Source organism: Convolutriloba macropyga, chromosome 8, assembly GCF_964194025.1.
Source record: "Convolutriloba macropyga chromosome 8, txConMacr16.3, whole genome shotgun sequence".
NCBI lineage: Eukaryota > Metazoa > Xenacoelomorpha > Acoela > Convolutidae > Convolutriloba > Convolutriloba macropyga.
Window position 1 is genome coordinate 27,316,655 of NC_134475.1, and position 14,529 is coordinate 27,331,183.

The 14,529-nt window shown below is 34.5% G+C and overlaps 1 long non-coding RNA gene across 1 annotated transcript; it reads right to left on the reverse strand.

Annotated features, from left to right (window-relative positions):
- Positions 1-8,809: 8,809 nt before the first annotated feature.
- Positions 8,810-10,745, reverse strand: LOC142344048 (uncharacterized). The gene is made up of 2 exons (XR_012759239.1): positions 10,607-10,745; positions 8,810-9,248 (listed from the first exon to the last, which is right to left on the reverse strand). It is a non-coding gene; the product is annotated as an uncharacterized LOC142344048 (long non-coding RNA).
- Positions 10,746-14,529: the final 3,784 nt, after the last annotated feature.

A 14,529-nucleotide genomic window follows, 5' to 3' on the forward strand; every position in this document is an offset into this window, starting at 1 on the left:
ATTTTTAACTTGTTGAAGTTCAGAAAGTAGAACTCTGTGAGGTTTAACTTTTTTATTGCTTTTGTAACAGTTTCAAAATATTTGAGATGCTGCGGCCAGCCCCGAAACACCCTTATCTATACTATTATGACCGGCATGAAAATTGAGTGATTGTCATTTCGCTCCTGACGAATACTGTTCGACTGTTTGTCCCAAATCAATAATTGTTGCAGAAGGGTAAAAATGAAACCCAGTATCATAAAAAATATCAGATTGTCGTATTTTTTTTTATGTGCTGTCTGAAAATAAAAGATGGTTAGTGTTTCTGTTAATAAATTTTGGAAAAAACTTTGGTTCCGACGGCTCCAAAAAAATTGTTGAATTTTGAATATTGTGACACATTAAGTTTTCCAATAGCGAACTGTTCTGATCCCGTAAATATCCGACTGCCGCTTGGAATTGATCAATCATTCGACACTGGTACGCGTTTGCATTATCTTTCAATTCTATCTGCTGCTTTTGTTTTTCAATGACATGGTTTTGTTCTGAGATCGTTTGAGCTTGTTTGTCGATTAATTGTTTCTGTTCTTGTACGATTTAGTTTTTTTGCTTTAACTGTTTTCGCATGTCCTCGATGGTGTTTGTAAGTCTTGAAAGTTCATTACTCAATTCAGTTTTAGTCTGCTGAGGCATTTTTAATCAAAACTTTGGTTGGATTTTGATTTACGCAGCAAATTGCATTTACCAACTGTTCTGCTCTTTGACTTTTGCTTTTTTGAATCGATGGCATCATATTTTGATGAAATTCCATTGTTCTTTTTTGTTGGTAGTTCTTTGAAAAATTGTTTGCAAAAGTCGTTTTGGGCTGTTTTTGAACCTTTGTAATTCGTCTTCAGTTTTTAAAAACTACAAAATGCTTTCAAAGACAAACGTTAAGTCGTTTTTTAACTTTCACAGAAGTTCATGAACTGAAAAACTTGTCATGTCTTTATCACTGTTTCTGATTTTGGTTTCACTCAATGATCGAAGCAGCTGCTTTGTACAGCGAACTGCATCCATTTTTTTTGTCAAAAACTCTATTATAATCTTCTTTTCAACTCGAATTGCAATAACGTAACCTATCTTTAAAAGCTTAAGAGTCTAAGTTAAATGAAATTTGCTTCCTATTGTAGTATATTCTTTTTGTTAGTCTCGTTTTGTCTTCATGCAAAGAGTGGTTTGGCTAATTTTAGATAAAATGTGTCAAATTGTTTCCCGACTCTACTAAGTTCATAGGTATATTTACAATTTTCAATCAGTAGAATTCTCCAGTAACTCGTCCGTCCAGCTTTTGCAAGTTTTTATTGTTCAAGAATTCAACATTGATGAGATTGAATCTGTCTCCATTCCAGCAAAAATGTTCAATCAATTGAGAAGTTTGCAACCAGCAAACAAAACCCGTTTCAAACAAAGAATCAATGCTCATTATCGAGTAAGAAATCAGACAGCAGGAAGTCGTTACTTCTTAGACTAAAGTTTTAAATTTTAGGCTTTGTCGTTAATTTAGTACTCTAGTTGTGTCGGTAATGTTTAATGTTATATACATGTATATAACATTAAACATTACCGACCCAACTTAGAGTACTGAATTAACGACAAAGCCTAAAATTTAAAACTTAAGTCTAAGAAGTAACGACTTCCTGCTGTCTGATTTCTTACTCGATAATGAGCATTGATTCTTTATTTGAGCCAAATTGTATAAATGCGTGCTGTACTGACTGTTTTTCAAAATAGCAGCCCATAAATGGTAAACGATATCTAGTTCTAGATGATTAGAATACTTCATTAACCTTCTTTTGAAATTTGCATTTGTCTTTAAATCGACGGTTTTTTTTCAATAATTTCTTTTTAAAATCTCATATTCATTTGTCATTCAAAAAAATGAAACGAATAAATTATGAATTTTATTGGATGCTTATACACGTTTAAATGAGTCTGGCTAATATCTGGCCTAGGATCTGTTCGGTCTGGCCGATCGTCTGGACAACAGTCTGGCCTAAGGTCTGTTCGGTCTGCCCAATGGTCTGGACAATGTCTGGTCAGTCTGGCCAATGGTGGCCAAAGTCTGCTCGGTCCGGTCAATACCTATCTTTGGGTACTGTCGGTCTGGCCAATGCCTGTTTTGGGTATGGTCGGTCTGGCCAATACCTGTCTTGGGTCGCGGACTTCATCCTGGGCAGCAACAAAACAGGGAGTTATATCCGCTGTTCTGCGATCCTGATCTTTATTCTTTGAGTTCACATCATTGCCAAAACTTGGCCTCAATTGAAAGAAACACCTCTGAATTGCTGACCGGGAATGCTATTGCAATCTAAAGGCCGACATATCTCACAGTTATGATTATTAGACGAACTGATCAGGAACCTGATTTTCTCGAAAGAAATACTCCGTCTGAGTTCTCTTTGATATCAACATTTAGTTCAAAGATTAACTTTTGCCTTGAAAACTGCTTTTATTGTTCCGACCCCTCTTGAGGGGGGGGGAAGAATTATATACTCAAATGGGTTTTTTTTGTTCAGTCAATTTTGGCCGATCGATATATTAATCGTAGAGAGTTGAGACTGGTATCATTAGAAAGCTTGTCCAGCGTAGAATATGGAATTAAAAAGTTTTTTTTTATTTTCGTTTTTGACAGGGAGATATCGAGGTTTAAACTTTCGACAAAATAGAGTGAATTCCGTTGATTTCATTCACCTTTTTTCGGAACTTTTGACTAAAAATTCGCCAATTTTGATAAAATTTAAAAAAAATTTTCAAGAAAATGTTGTTGATTTTACGTTTAAAGACAAAATATATTGTCGGCTTTTTTCATTGAATTTTTTTGTCACAAATTCCGGCTAAATATTTCACAAAATTCAGACTTTTTCATCAAAAACAGCACGAAATAAGTTTCTTTAGTCCACTCTGATTAAATTTGCAGGAAGTGCACACCCAAACACCACTAACACAATCTTTGTAGACTGAAAAGGGGGCTAATTCCACTTCAACTTCCGTTGAGAGTGCTCTGTAAATAAAACCTTGCCGTTTTTTGCTAACTTTATTCGTTGATTAGTTCTGTTTTTTTTTAAACGCAGCATTTATTTTTGATTTTTAACGAACAAAATATCTATATCAATGAAATTCCAAAAATTAAATATTCCTAACGGACAATCAGCATTAGCAGGACTAATTCTGTACCAATCTTGGTCCGTTACAATCCAAAAATATTTCCGATTGTTGTCAGTCGGTTTTTTATAAAAAAAATATCGATCTTTTTTATTTTAATTAAATAACAGAACATTTCAAATCAAAGCTCACTAATGATAGGTACTATTGGCTTCCTAATTAGCTCAAAATTAGTTTATCTAGTTGATTGCTTGAAAGCTGATAGACGTTTGGTTTTTGAAATATCTGATATTTAAAAAAAAAGGCTTATTGAACTTTGCCTCCATTTTTCTCTTAATTTGGTCAACTTGTAGCTTAGTGTCAGCAATCAAAGAGTGCTCCTTCTTTCTGCTGAATTCAAATTTAGTCTTTATTGAGGTTTTACGCCTAAAGTTATGGTGTTCTGGATTTGATACTTCTAGATTCCACAATTTTTTTTTAGTTTTTAGGTATTTGCCAATTTTTCATGTTTTCTAGTTTTGTCAAATTATCACGTTATTGTCAGTTCAAATATCACATTTTTCGCGTTCAAAAAACGCAAAATTGATAATATTTAAATCCTTAAAGATATAGATTGTGGTTCTTTACCGCTTCGACAGTACTTTCTCAAAGAATTTAATTGAATTTTTAATTTTGTCTTTAACTTTCGTTTTTGTCTTTTCAGTCATATTTGATTTCCTGTACAATGATCCGGTTTGAGTGACTTTTCCTGGAATAGTAGATGAGCCGATGTTCTGATATTTGAAGGTAGATAATGGCTTTCATGACTTCAAAAACAATTGTTTTTCAAAATGAAAAAAAAAATAATTCAACTTCGCAATTTTCTTCCCTCTATTGTCCGTTTGTTACCTGGTCTCGTTAATTAAAGGTTGAAGATGATATTACTTGTGTCAAGGAAAGTAGTCAAAAGGGATTGGTGTCACAAAATCTAATGTTTTTAAAGAATTCGTTATGACTTTACTGGCTTCGACAGGGGGTTTTTACAAAAAAACAAATGAATTTTTGATTTTTGTCATAATTGACGTTCTTTTTGTAGACGTAAGACCTAATCTGGATAATTGCAGGTCTAAAGGGCTTCCTTTGATAGAATGGACGAACCCATGCAAATGTTTCATTTTGTAATTAATGGCTTTTATGTCTTTGGAATTAAATTTTTTTCGATAAAAAAATTAAGTATTACATAATTTTGCATTTTCTTCTTCTTTGTCTAATTGTTGCTAATTTTCAATAAAGAGCGGCCACATAATACATTATCCGTTTCCGACGAAGGTGCAATCGAACATATTTTGGGGGCCAATGTATGGCTTTACGGCTTCAATAGCACAAAGCATTTTCTGGCAAGTTTTAATTGATTTTTAGTTTGTTGTCTGTTTGTTGTTCTTTTTGTAACTGGATAAAAAAATTGAATACCAAGAGTTCTTAATTCCCTTCTTTAGATGCATCGGTAATTGTAAACCTATGAGATATTTTAGTTGATTCCAAATGGTTTTTAAAGTTTCTGTTCTTTTTTGTCTAATTGTTACCAAGCTTTATTATGAACTGTTGAATAGCCATTTTTTCTGGTGAATTACAAGTTATTTTTTTTATTTTCAGTTTTATCTGACGCTATTTTGACTTTGTTTGTAAGTTTTGTTTTTTAAAACGGATCTAAATTTTTTGATGTAGTTATTGATTGTTGTTGTTGTTTGATTTTGCCGTTCGTCTTCACTCGCTTTCTTACTATCGGCATATCTCATCAATCTAATGCATCATGTTTTACTCCACTGAGTTATTTGCTTTGGAGGCTATCTTTTCGTCCATACACCGGTTTTTGTGCTTTTCCATCTGTTCCTCATTTGGTAGACAATTTTGCCAAAATTGTGGATGAGCGGGGTCGGAACCTTATGTGCGATCGCACATTACTGAGCCGCCTTGTTGTATTTTAGAATTTTATTGAATTAAACAATACTCAACAATTATTTAGTAGTAAATGTCTGTGCGCAAGACATTTTTTAAAAGTTCCACGGCTTTTTTGGTGGCTATCACACTTTTGTCATCTAAATATCCCCTATTTGTTAGAGCTCTTTAGAATGAAATTTGGGGACCAATTAACAGTGAGCTACGAGATCTGCGAAATCGAACCTGAAGTACAGAGGGTTGGAACTGGTTGCAGAAATAGAAAAAACACAAATGCCTGAAAAAACTATGAAATTTATGAAAATGAGCAGCAGCAACTTTATTTGTTTATTTTTGTCGTGACCAGATGCTCAACCCATTCATGGTTTTTTTTTGTTTTGTCTGAACTCATTCAGCAATTGGCTGCATAAGTGGTTTATAGATCTGGTAACTTGTATGTTGCTGCTCTTTACTGAAGGAATCTAAACATCAAAGAGTCTAAATAATCAAATAATCAATTACAAAATTTAAAAAAAATCAACAATTTGGCTGCAAGTCGGAGACATTTGTTCTAAAATACGCATGGCTCGGGAAAAAAACACGTTTCGGTTGGACTGTTTGTTTGAAGCAGGAGGCGTGATTGGGACATTATTGCCGTCAAGATCTGGTTGTGTGTGTGTGTGTGTGTATGTATGTATGTATGTATGTGGGGGGGGGGGGGGGTTCGTCCATTCTTTGCATGGGTTCGTCCATTCATGGGTTCGTCCATTCTTCCTACAACTCGCGATGTGCTACGTTACATTGCAAGTCAATGACTTTGGTACCAAATATAATTTAAAGAATGCCAGTGATTCAAATTTCTATTTCACTCCACGATAGTTTTGCACCATTGGGGGCCAGACAAACGTCCAAATCTATTCTTACTCTCTTTGATCAAGAGAACGCAAATCAAAATCGGTGATTACAAGAGGGACGTGTATGGTACTTGCTTCAATTTTAATCAATTCCTTTGACTAAGGTTTTTTTACGAAGTTCTGAGTAAAAGGAAGAAAAGTTTTTACTTCATTAGAAAGCGTGTTGGCCACTGGACACACCATAATATTACATACATTTTGTTACCAGTGTTACCAGTGTTACCAGAAATTTCAATTTGGCTCACAATTGGTCCAGACCGCATTATTTAAAAATAAGGTTGAATTTTCGTGCCGTTTTCATATTCCTTTGAAATCGCTGCGTGTGCCTGAGATACCAAAATTTTAGGCACAATTTCGAAAAGCTCCTCTAAGAATGCCCTATCGTAATGCCAGACAGGGTTGAAGTAAAGCCGTAAAAAATATGAGTTCAATCTGTTAATAGGAAGCAACTTAGAGGAAAATTTACCTTTTGCATAAAAGTTACTCGATCTCTACCTTCTATTGAAATGCCACCAGCTTATGCGAGAGAGGCGAGAAATTAAAACAAATGATATCCATTTGCTTCTTCGTCTCTTGTATTTACTTTGTAAAAGTTGGCTCACTTTTCAATCACAAAGCGATGACTTTTAAGGTCTTCTACTGACAGGATTATTTAATGAACGTCAATTTGTCGCTGGACTATTCAGAGATATTCTTTGACATCAAATGATGTGCAAAACAAGCCAGTTCAGAAATTGTACATTTGTTTTTCTTTGGAAAAACTTAGGACAAGGGAGGAAAGCTTTGATAGGGAAAAATAGAGCTGCAGACCTAATGCGTGCTCGGTTCGACCAAACATCCTCGCCACAAAACGAACAATATATGCTACCTTATTTACCATATAACGAACCCTATGTGGTACCTTATTTACAATAAAACAAACCCTATTCGGTACCGTACTTTCCATAAAGCGGATCACATATGGCCCTTAAAAGTCATTTTTTTCTTTGATCTTGCCATGACTCCTAAGTTTACTGCCTAATCAGAGACGCGTTTTATGATCAGCAAGTTTCTATTAATTTTTGCCTGTCTATAAAGAAGTTGATATTTTATACGCAACATTTATCGTCAGTTTTAAGGTTTGTAAGTTTGTAACGGATGATCTCCCAAAATTAGCAACGAAAGTTTTTTTACGGGCCAGTTCGTTCTAGTGGTTCCAAATCTGTCCGCATGCTTGGTTTTTGCAGTTCGCTTTTTTAACTGTATATCCTCTATATTCTTACTGTTGCATTACAAATTCAGTTCGTAACTGTTTGATAACGTTCGTGCTTTTAGTCTGAAATTGCACTGGATTAGACACAAATTACACACTTCGGGAACTCTCTATGTATACAAATTCAATCCGATAGGGAAACGAATAAAAGATAAAAAAGATATAAGCCTGAAGTCTGTTTTTGCAAGAGTACTTAAATTAAACCTAAACTAGGTTTTGTTTTCCATACTCACGAGTTGAAACACCAGAAGTTGAGGTTTTAACAGTTGAATTGCAGCACAAATATTTCGCAGATACAAGAATCAGAACCAAATATTCAACTGCTCGACAAAATTTTCAACACACGATAGTAATAACTTACTTCTTAAGGAGTTTTCCAAACGCAAGACGCAATAAAACCTTATTTACTGCTCAAGTTAATTGATGCTATGTTTCGCCAACTTTTTGGAAAAAAGCCGTTTTCCGCTGCTGCTGTAGAAAAGTATTGTTGAGTTGCTGTTGTTATTTTTCCCTTTTTATGATCATGTGACTATAACTGCAACTAAATCTGAAGCTGTGACTATTACTTTGACTACACTGTTGCTATGACAACAAGAAGTGAACGAAGGTGAACATCCTATTCAGAAGATTTGACGTTTCTCAGTTTTGTGCATTTATAATTCGGCCTACCCAAGTTATGCAAGATCAGCTTCAACACCGTCGGCCTTATTTTCCTTCGTTGGAATATCCTCGTCAAATTTGGTACAGGAGCCAGCTTTATGACTGGTGATTTGTAAACTCCGACGTTAGTTTGGATTGCCTTCAATCGAATCGTTTATTTGGAACCTTCAATGTTTACTGTTATTCGGCTAGTTTGTAATTTCCTCGTGTGTCACTGTCTTCGACCAACCTAACGAGATCACGTTCGTTCAGGTCTCTGTTTAATTAATATTTCCATTTTTGCTGATTGTCCAAAGCTGGCAGATACTCTTTTCCGACTGTCACAGATGACTTTTTAGTAGACTCTTGTTCGTTGAAAGAGCTCGGGATGATTAACAAACTGTTCGGCGCATTGTGAATATGCTATACAATGATTTTTGTTGCCAAGCCGGAAGTGGCTCGGATAATAGCTTCCAAGTAGTTTACATCAGAAGCGACTGGTGTCAATGGTTTTGCATCTAAGGTCTGCTCAACCACTCAAATTGACTTTGAAAGAGCATCTTCCGTATTTGCTCGGTTCCCCAACACTGCATACCTTGTTTTCTGGCAAATTCTCCCGAGTCGCTCCAACACTCCTCCAATTTGAGGTGCTGTGAATGGATTGAACTTCCACTTGATCCCTTGTTGAACTAAATGTTATACCATCCTCTATTTGTTCCCTGCTGCCACCACCCAAACACACACGCACACACACACACACACAACAAATAAACACACACAAACAAGCTTACAACACAACACTCTCATACACGCTTATACAAACACATACATACCCTTTGGCACACAAGTTCACACAAAAACAAAAAACAAGCGCTCAGACATACACACACATTAACTCTCTGTCTCCCCGCTTGGACTATATCTTTCCAAGTGTGCCGGCTAAAGCTGTGAAATGCGGGAGCAAACATCAAGGAAATAAATTTGAATTCGTTTGGGTTAAACCCAGCCCTTTTTCAGATGATGCGTTGAAACGACATGCAGGTTATTTCAAAATTGCTAGCTCTTTCTCGAATGCAAATGGGTGTCCCCTCACCAAATGCAATAAATATTCACTGAAAAAGTTTTTAATTCTTCGCAACTAAAAGTTTAGGCAAATGTGTCCCTTACTCGTTGCCTTAATGCCATGGGTTCTATCGTTCTTTTTCCTTACTTTCTCCATAATGCATCGAGTTGGATCGCTCTCCCCGTTCCATACTTTCTCCATAATGGAGTGAATTTGATCGTTCTTTTGACTCGCCGTTCCCATCAATGAGGATAGAGCTGCTTCTCTCATCTGTCACATGAGCAATGATGACACTTGACAAGGCCAAGAAAAGCATACATGTTGTCACCGCAAACATTTCTATCTAAACTAAAGTCAAACTCAACTAACTTCTCAAAAAATTTTAACCAAAAACTTTCTTAAGCATTATTTCTCCACATAACTCAAGAAGTTTCGTTCAATTAAAACAGTTTCTCTCAATTTATCAATAATTCATGCATACATAAAAACTAAATACGGAGTTTCATCGGCAATCATAAAACTGAAAATTAAAGCAAACTAGGATAATTTTACGTAAATTGGCGGTAATTCTGATCTACATTAACCGGCTAATATTAAAAAAAGGTATCTTAAAACGGATCTGTAGATTTTCTCAGAGAAACAGCGTGTTGAGGGAAGATCAGACGAGAAACCGCTTTTCGGGAGAATATCATTCAATTTTTTACCGACTGGAGAAAAAATTTTCAAGATTTTGAAAATGAATAGAAGCAAACTGATTTTGGTGCCTGATATAGGAAGCAGAATAATCACGGATTTTTCGATTTTACACTATTTTGTATCAATCATTGGTAATGGTTCACGTTATACAGGTTTTTTTGTTTGACAGCTCATTTTGATATTCTATTTGCATTTACTGGAACAAATAGCACTGATTTCTGTTCTGAAAATTTTGTTTTATGGCAAAATGTTAAAGTTCTTAATGTTAAAGTTCGAGTCCGCATCTTCGTTTTCTCATCTTTAGTTAAACTTTAGCATCACTCAACTTGGAATTCAATCTCTTTTTAGCGTTTCACAATCAAAAACATTTTTTAAATTGTTTACTATTATCTGCAATTTAGAAAGCTGATACTCTTCATTAATTGTCTGCATTTATGAATGAGACTTATTTAAGCTATTGAGGCCACTTCTTCAACCAGTGTTTGCTTTTTTTTTCAATCTATCTATAAAAATCAGAAGAAATTTTACTCAAATAAAGTGTTCTCGCTTACTTTTAACAGAAAACGCCAAATAATTTGACACTTACTTTTTCTAACAAATTGATGATAATCTTCAAAGTCTCTTGGAGCCAAAAAGTCTGGTAGCACTTTGAGAAAATTGTTGGCTTCTCATGCAATATTTCTGGATGGTATACGTCTTCTGACTTAATATATGTAAAAATACTAATACATATTATCATACGAACATAACTATCAAAACTATTATAAAAACAGTTTTGGGCAAGTTTTTTAAATAAATTTCCTTTTCATATACCATTTAAGCTAAAATCATTTTTTTTAAACTTTTGCTTAAGAAAATTTCTGGAATCTTTTATGAATGAGGAGTATCTAATTTCTTATAGGTGCTATTTCAACAATTATAATTTGTGGTGTGTAGTATCTGCTCTCTCGCTATCAAACAATTGAAAACGTCAACTGTCAACTGCTAAGTGTTGCTGTTGCTTACCTTGTAAACAAAACTCAGAACTTCACGGCCCTGTTATTTTTAAATAAAATAAATAAAATTTTCGATAAATTTCAGAACCAAATGACAGCATATGTTTAAATCCTATTATCTCAGATGTTAATTTGTGTTACTGTAGCATATATGGGACTTGGGTTGTTCTTGATAAGCAGGCGAATTTTTTTTCATTTCTAAATCCCTACATATTCTCAATAATGAAGGCCTCTTATTCAACCATTATTTTGCTGTTTTGGCTCCACTTTGAAAAGATGTTATCTATCTCTAAAATTTTTTAGTGATTTGTGGTGTCCTCATGTTGATGAACAACGCCAGTTGGTGCTTTTGGTTCTCATAGTACTTATTTTTCTAACAAAATGATGATAACATTTAAGGTATATCGTAACAAAAATAGTCTTGTGGCGCTCTGAGAAGACAGTTGGCTTCTCATGCATTTCTCGTGAAAGATATATCGTTTCTCTCATAAACTTTTGCCAAACTTGTGGTGACGGAATACACTTGTCAATAATAATAAATAATTTTAATCAAAATATAGGTTACAACTATCAAGATTTTTTATTTTGGGGCCCTTTTCGACCGGTTTTCTTTTAAATTTATCATCTAAATTGAAAGACGTTCTTGAGAATTTTGCTGGAGAAAATGTGTTAAACTTTTTAATCAGTAGGACCGTTTATTTTCCTGAGGCTGCTTTTTCGATTAAAAATTTCCATTTGTTCATTTTAGTATATGCTATACCAATATCAAACAATCTGAAATGGTCGAGTGCTAAGTGTTGTTTTTGCTTACCTTTTTTGCTGATCCAACTAAGAACTCTACGATACTTTATCATCTAATGAAATATTTAAAATATTCAAGGGATTTTCTTTTAAAAAGCAGCATGAGCTTAAATGGCTCTATATCAGATGCCAATTTGGGTTACTGTAGCAAATACGCGACTTGGGTTGTTCCTGATAAATAGGCAAAATTATTTAAGTTCACAATTGCAATGCATAGTAAATATTTTACTTGTTCAGGTCTAAAAAATACATCAAGTCTTACTTATTAAACTTTTCCAATCCCGTAGCAAAATTTACTCATTTTCCAAAAAATTGCATGATCATGTGAAAATTCAAAATTTTGTTAAAAACAATGTAACTTTAATATCAACTGCTGTAATACAAAACCTTTGAATAAATCACCTGACGTTTTAAGAAAACCCGTTTTCATGCAATACTTCTGTAAGTGTAATTTCTCTAGCAGTGATCGGGAAATTTGATGCGGACCTAATACCTTTTTCAAAATTTATTTATAATTGGTTTGAATCAGTTTAAAGTATTATGTAGTCCCAATCAAAATATTTAAAATTTTTGGAAAGAATGAATTCGTCATAAGTCAGCAAACACCTAATACGCCTCATGAAATCGCAATTATATGAAATTGAAGCTGAAGTATTGTTGTTTTTGTAAGAAGAATAAATTGAGGGATTTCAATCTCCACCAAAACGATTTTTAATTTGCTTTTTTAAGAGAACGCTAGTTGGTTTCTCGAAGAGGCTATACTAACCATCCTGTAAGATCTTGAAAAATACTTTCACGATAGATGCTCTATTTTGATAGGGGTCACGCATAAAATATTTCATGATGTGTTATCAGTACAATAGCAGACACCAATGAAAATTTTTTAGAAAACTACAAAAACTGTTTAATGATTGGTGCCATAAAAGTACAGTGCAATCGACTATCCTAAAAGATTCCTGACACGCAAGTGAACAGAAAAAATTCTGTTTTTTGCTTGTTTAAAAATTGAACACTGGATTTTAGAACTTTTGCTACCGTTGGATCTTTATAGGAATAACTGTGTCTTAGAGAGCGAACGTTCCGAGTACTGTCAGCAGTCTATCAGGGAATTTCTAGCGTGCTAGTTTGGTTGTCTTGCGGTGTTGAGGAGGAGGTTTGACTCTAACCTAATCGTGAACTAGACGATCAGACTATGCTCAGATCAACAGTCAGACAAAAGAGACACTGGCTGGTTCCCACGGTCAAGTTGCATCAAAAGGAATAAAAACTTTTAAAAAAGAATGCTAACTTGTCTTTTCGAATTAATGTAGTCAAATTCAACAGAAAAGTCGAAATTGACCAGTCGAAGGCGTGAAGAAAGGAGTCCTTGCAAATTCGATCTTCTTTTCTTGGTTTCCTGTTTTTTTGTTCTTATTTTTTTCAAACTGATTTCTGTAGCAAAGTGGAATCAAAAAATAAAAAGACTGATACGCATAGACAAGTACCCTCAGCAAAAACAGCTCATTGGACACAAAACGGGCCACTAAAACTGCTCTGATTTCTGGCAGTTTTTCAAGCTCTCTTGATGCTCCTAGTCCCATGGTTTTTTTTCATGTCAAAATTGCATTGTCTGTTGGATGTAGATAAAGACGTCGACAAAATGTCAACAGTTTTCCATGACGTCACTTTTTCAGGGTAAATTTGGTGTCTTGGGAAGTTCTTTGAATCAGGTAGAAAATTTGTCAAATGTTCTGTATCAACAACAGATTGGTTTGCGAACCAACTGCAAAGAATCTGATGCAAAATTGTCAAGTCGTAACATTGTCCTGCTGATGTTGAGATGGTTCCATTTTATATATGAGATTCTCGTACTAAAAATAATTTTTAAATATTAATGTTGACAAAAGTGAACAAATCAAATCGGCCTCGATAGAATATAGCATTTATTTTCGCTTTTCATGCTAGTCTAGATTACTGCCTGATTGGAACTTGATTTGTTTTGTTTAGTAGTTAAGCGTGGTCTCACAAAAACAGAAAGCTTTAAAGCACTTTGGAAAATTCCAACTTCATTTAACTAGGACAAAAGTAGTCAATAACAAATAGTTAGCGGTTGTATGTGATCCCCGCATTATGATAATTCTTTGGAAAAGTGGAATCCATAACATGAAATTTTTCTCTTAAGAAAAATGTGATCAAAATTGCCGAACCCGTTTTTAAAAAAAAAATTCATTTCCAAACCGCGATGAGCCCAAGCAAAGATTTATTGAAAATTATATTAAGGATAACAACCAGTGAAACACCTGAGAACAAAATAATTTTTGACTTTTCTGCAATGCTTTTTGCTTTCAATTCTTGTCAAAACTGTAAACCTTACTCGTAAGTTCCGAGACCCTAAAAACCCTACCTGTAAACCCAATACTGTACACCACGCTCTATGGCTACGCTCTTATTTTTGCTACGCGTTCAAAAAATCTTGTCAATCGAGGCGCAGTTCGTTTTGAAATAGTTTGAAATCTTCGCATAATTTGTTCATAAGTATGAACAAAAAAATTACTCAAGTCAATTAAATTTTTTCCACCATAATCAGCTGACTGCTCAGCTGATGAAAGTAGATCTCACTTATATTCATTAATAGAGATGGGTTTTCTCGAAAACTGTCGTATTTTTGCCTTCTCTTCTTTCCAATTAAAGTGTCCCTCAATTTGCCTGTTTCGAAATAAATGAAAAAACGATTTTTTGGTGATTGGGCATGCGAACATGCGAATGCGAACCGCAAGAAAATTGTGTTCCTGTATAATTGTGTTTTTTTTTTTTGATTTTTTTTCATGGTCCAACAGGTTCTTGCATTATTATTTTACTCCAAAAAAAGTTTCTAAATTCTTATTTCATCGGAGCAAAAAAATGGTCCAGTGACGTTGGGGTTTCTGAAATCCTCAAAGACCAAGTAATTCGGGGAAAAGATACAGAAGAACGGGGAAGTCAACGCTTTCATGACTGTTATCTGTTTCCTATACTGCTCCTTATTGCGTTCAACAGAGAAATTGTTCCTCCACTTGTTCGGCTTCGAAATAAGCATCGTTGAAAAAAATTTGATTAGCAAGTAATGAACGTTATATAAGCTTTATATTGCTTCTGGGAAAGTGTTATTCTGCA